The following is a 6,000-nucleotide window of genomic DNA, read 5'->3' as shown; positions in this document are numbered from 1 at the left end:
GAGTCTCCCCATTTTTATACCCGACAGAGTCTCCACATTTTTATACCTGACAGAGCCTCCCAATTTTTATACCTGACAGTGTCCCCATTTGTATCGCCAACAGTGTCTCCCCATTTTTATACCCGACAGTGTCTCCCCATTTTTATACCCGACAGACCCTCCCCATTTTTATACCTGACAGAGTCTCCCCATTTTTATACCCGACAGAGCCTCCCCATTTTTTATACCTGACAGTGACTCCCCATTTTTATACCTGACACAGTCTCCTCATTTTTATACCCGACAGTGTCCCCATTTTTATCGCCAACAGTGTCTCCCCATTTTTATACTTGACAGAGTCTCCCCATTTTTATACCCGACAGTGTCTCCCCATTTTTTATACCCGACAGACCCTCCCCATTTTTATACCTGACAGAGTCTCCCCATTTTTATACCCGACAGTGTCTCCCCATTTTTATACCCGACAGAGTCTCCCTATTTTTGTACCTGACAGATTCACCCCATTTTTATACCCGACAGTGTCTAGCCATTTTTATACCTGACAGATCCTCCCTATTTTTATAATTGACAGTGTCTCCCCATTTTTATACCCGACAGAGTCTCCCCATTTTTATACCTGACAGAGTCTCCACATTTTTGTAACTGACAGAGTCTCCCCATTTTTATACCTGACAGAGTCTCGCCATTTTTATACCTGACAGAGAATTCCCATTTTTATACCTGACAGAGTCTCCCCATTTTTATACCTGACAGAGTCTCCCCATTTTTATATCTGACAGAGTCTCCCCATTTTTATACCTGACAGAGCCTCCCCATTTTTATACCCGACAGAGTCTCCCCATTTTTATATCTGACAGAGTCTCCCCATTTTTATACCTGACAGAGCCTCCCCATTTTTATACCCGACAGAGTCTCCCCATTTTTATATCTGACAGAGTCTCCCCATTTTTATACCTGACAGAGCCTCCCCATTTTTATACCCGACAGGGTCTCCCCATTTTTATACCCGACAAAGTCTCCCCATTTTTATACCTGACAGAGCCTCCCCATTTTTATACCCGACAGAGTCTCCCCATTTTTATACCCGACAGAGCCTCCCCATTTTTATACCAGACAGAGCCTCCCCATTTTTATACCCGACAGAGTCTCCCCATTTTTATACCTGACAGAGACTCACCATTTTTATACCCGACAGAGACTCACCATTTTTATACCCGACAGAGCCTCCCCATTTTTATACCAGACAGAGCCTCCCCATTTTTATACCCGACAGAGTCTCCCCATTTTTATACCCGACAGAGTCTCCCCATTTTTATACCTGACAGAGACTCACCATTTTTATTCCAGACAGTGTCTCCCCATTTTTATACCTGACAGTGTCTCACCATTTTTATACCTGACACTGCCTCCCCATTTTTATACCCGACAGAGTCTCCCCATTTTTTACCTGACAGAGCCTCCCCATTTTTATACCCGACTGAGTCTCCATATTTTTATACCTGACAGAGTCTCCCCATTTTTATACCTGACAGAGCCTACACATTTTTAAACCTGACAGAGTCTCCCCATTTTTATACCTGACAGAGCCTACCCATTTTTATACCTGACAGAGTCTCCCCATTTTTATACCCGACAGAGAATCCCCATTTTTATATCTGACAGAGTCTCCCCATTTTTATACCTGACAGTGTCTCCCCATTTTTATACCTGACAGAGTCTCCCCATTTTTATACCTGACAGTGTCTCCCCATTTATATACCCGACAGAGTCTCCCCATTTTTATACCCGACAGAGCCTCCCCATTTTTATACCCGACAGAGTCTCCCCATTTTTATACTTGACAGTGTCTCCCCATTTTTATACCTGACAGAGTCTCCCCATTTTTATACCTGACAGTGTCTCCCCATTTATATACCCGACAGAGTCTCCCCATTTTTATACCCGACAGAGCCTCCCCATTTTTATACCCGACAGAGCCTCACCATTTTTATACCTTACAGAGTCTCCCCATTTTTATACTTGACAGAGTCTCCCCATTTTTATACCCGACAGAGCCTACCCATTTTTATACCCGACAGAGAATCCCCATTTTTATACCCGACAGAGCCTCACCATTTTTATACCTGACAGATAATCCCCATTTTTATACCTGACCGAGTCTCCCCATTTTTATACCCGACAGAGTCTCCCCATTTTTATAACTGACAGACCCTCCCCATTTTTATACCTGACAGAGTCTCCCCATTTTTATACCCGACACAGTCTCCCCATTTTTATACCCGACAGAGCCTCCACATTTTTATACCCGACACAGTGTCCCCAATTTTATAACTGACAGAGTCTCCCCATTTTTATACCCGACAGACCCTCCCCATTTTTATACCTGACAGAGTCTCCCCATTTTTATACCTGACACAGTCTCCCCATTTTTATACCCGACAGAGCCTCCCCATTTTTATACCGACGTACTCTCCCCATTTTTATAGCCAACAGTGTCTCCCCATTTTTATACCTGACAGAGACTCCCCGTTTTTATACCTGACAGTGTCTCCCCATTTTTATACCCAACAGAGTCTCCCTATTTTTATACCTGACAGAGCCTCCCCCTTTTTATATCCGACAGACTCTCCCCTTTTTTATACCTGATACAGTCTCCCCATTTTTATACCCGACAGAGCCTCCCCATTTTTATATCCGACAGACTCTCCCCTTTTTTATACCTGATACAGTCTCCCCATTTTTATACCCGACAGAGTCTCCCCATTTTTATACCCGACAGAGCCTCCCCATTTTTACACCTGACAGTGACTCCCCATTTTTATACCTGATACAGTCTCCCCATTTTTATACCCTTCAGAGTCTCCCCATTTTTATACCCGACAGAGTCTCCCTATTTTTATACCTGACAGAGTCTCCTCATTTTAATACTTGACAGAATGTCCCCATTTTTATACCCGACAAAGTCTCCCCATTTTTATACCCGACAGACCCTCCCCATTTTAATACCTGACAGTGTCTCCCCATTTTTATGCTTGACAGAGTCGCCCCATTTTTATACTTGACATAGTCTCGCCATTTTTATACCCGACAGAGAATCCTCATATTTATATCTGACAGAGTCTCCCCATTTTTATACCTCACAGAGTCTCCCCATTTTTATAACTGACAGAGCCTATCCATTTTTATACCTGACAAAGTCTCCCCATTTTTATACCCGACATTGTCTCCCCATTTTTATACCCGACAGAGCCTCCCCATTTTTATATCTGACAGACTCTCCCCCTTTTTGTACCTGACAGAGCCTCCCCATTTTTATACCTGACAGAGACTCCCCATTTTTATACCTGATACAGTCTCCCCATTTTTATACCCGACAGAGCCTCCCCATTTTTATACCCTTCAGAGTCTCCCCATTTTTATACTTGACAGAGAATTCCCATTTTTATACCCGACAGAGTCTCCCCATTTTTATACCCGACAGAAAATTCCCATATTTATACCCGACACAGTCTCACCATTTTTATCGCCAACAGAGTCTCCCCATTTTTATACCTGACAGAGTCTCGCCATTTTTATACCTGACAGAGCCTCCCCATTTTTATACCCGACAGTGTCTCCCCGATTTTTTACCCGATAGAATCTCCCCATTTTTATACTTGACGGAGTCTCCCCATTTTTATACCTGACAGAGTCTCCCCTATTTTTATACCTGACAGAGTCTCCCCATTTTTATACCCGACAGAGTCTCCCCATTTTTATACCCGACAGTGTCCCCATTTTTATCGCCAACAGAGTCTCCCCATTTTTATACCCGACAGAATCTCCCTATTTTTGTACCTGACAGATTCACCCCATTTTTATACCCGACAGTGTCGAGCCATTTTTATACCTGACAGATCCTCCCTATTTTTATAATTGACAGAGTCTCCCCATTTTTATACCCGACTGAGTCTCCCCATTTTTATACCTGACAGAGTCTCCCCATTTTTATACTTGCCATAGTCTCGCCATTTTTATACTTGCCATAGTCTCGCCATTTTTATACCTGACAGAGTCTCCCCATTTTTATACCCGACAGAGAATCCCCATTTTTATACCTGACAGAGTCTCCCCACTTTTATACCTGACAGAGCCTACCCATTTTTATACCTGACAGAGTCTCCCCATTTTTATACCCGACAGAGAATCCCCATTTTTATATCTGACAGAGTCTCCCCATTTTTATACCTGACAGAGCCTACCCATTTTTATACCTGACAGAGTCTCCCCATATTTATACCTGACAGAGCCTACCCATTTTCATACCTGACAGAGTCTCCCCATTTTTATACTTGCCATAGTCTCGCCATTTTTATACCTGACAGAGAATTCCCATTTTTATACCTGACAGAGTCTCCCCATTTTTATACCTGACAGAGTCTCCCCATTTTTATACCCGACAGAGAATCCCCATTTTTATATCTGACAGAGTCTCCCCATTTTTATACCTGACAGAGCCTACCCATTTTTATACCTGACAGAGTCTCCCCATTTTTATACCTGACAGAGCCTACCCATTTTTATACCTGACAGAGCCTACCCATTTTTATGCCTGACAGAGTCTCCCCATTTTTATACCTGACAGAGTCTCCCCATTTTTATACCCGACAGAGCCTCACCATTTTTATACCCGACAGAGAATCCCCATTTTTATACCCGACAGAGCCTCACCATTTTTATACCCGACAGAAAATCCCCATTTTTATACCTGACCGAGTCTCCCCATTTTTATACCCGACAGAGTCTCCCCATTTTTATACCTGACAGAGCTTCCCCATTTTTATACCTGACAGAGTCTCCCCATTTTTATACCCGACACAGTCTCCCCATTTTTATACCCGACAGAGCCTCCACATTTTTATACCCGACACAGTGTCCCCAATTTTATAACTGACAGAGTCTCCCCATTTTTATACCCGACAGAACCTCCCCATTTTTATACCTGACAGAGTCTCCCCATTTTTATACCTGACACAGTCTCCCCATTTTTATACCCGACAGAGTCTCCCCATTTTTATACCGACGTACTCTCCCCATTTTTATAGCCAACAGTGTCTCCCCATTTTTATACCTGACAGAGACTCCCCGTTTTTATACCTGACAGTGTCTCCCCATTTTTATACCCAACAGAGTCTCCCTATTTTTATACCTGACAGAGCCTCCCCATTTTTATATCCGACAGTGACTCCCCATTTTTATACCTGATACAGTCTCCCCATTTTTATACCCTTCAGAGTCTCCCCATTTTTATACCCGACAGAGCCTCCCCATTTATATACCTGACAGAGTCTCCCCATTTTTATACTTGACAGTGTCTCCCCATTTTTATACCCGACAGAGAATCCTCATATTTATATCCGACAGACTCTCCCCTTTTTTATACCCGACAGAGTCTCCCCAGTTTTATACCCGACAGAGTCTCCCCATTTTTATACCCGACAGAGCCTCCCCATTTTTATACCCAACAGAGTCACACTATTTTTATACCTGACAGACCCTCCCCATTTTTATATCCGACAGTGACTCCCCATTTTTATACCTGATACAGTCTCCCCATTTTTATACCCTTCAGAGTCTCCCCATTTTTATACCCGACAGAGTCTCCCTATTTTTATACCTGACAGAGTCTCCTCATTTTAATACTTGACAGAATGTCCCCATTTTTATACCCGACAAAGTCTCACCATTTTTATACCCGACAGAGTAGCCCCATTTTTATACCCTTCAGAGTCTCCCCATTTTTATACCCGACAGAGCCTCCCCATTTTAATACCTGACAGTGTCTCCCCATTTTTATACTTGACATAGTCTCGCCATTTTTATACCCGACAGAGAATCCTCATATTTATATCCGACAGACTCTCCCCTTTTTTATACCTGATACAGTCTCCCCAGTTTTATACCCGACAGAGTCTCCCCAGTTTTATACCCGACAGAGTCTCCCCATTTTTATACCCGACA

The sequence above is a fragment of the Hemiscyllium ocellatum genome, chromosome 44 (genome assembly GCF_020745735.1).
Source record: "Hemiscyllium ocellatum isolate sHemOce1 chromosome 44, sHemOce1.pat.X.cur, whole genome shotgun sequence".
NCBI lineage: Eukaryota > Metazoa > Chordata > Chondrichthyes > Orectolobiformes > Hemiscylliidae > Hemiscyllium > Hemiscyllium ocellatum.
The sequence above is the reverse complement of the archived record's forward strand: the minus strand, read 5'-3'. Positions refer to the sequence as shown.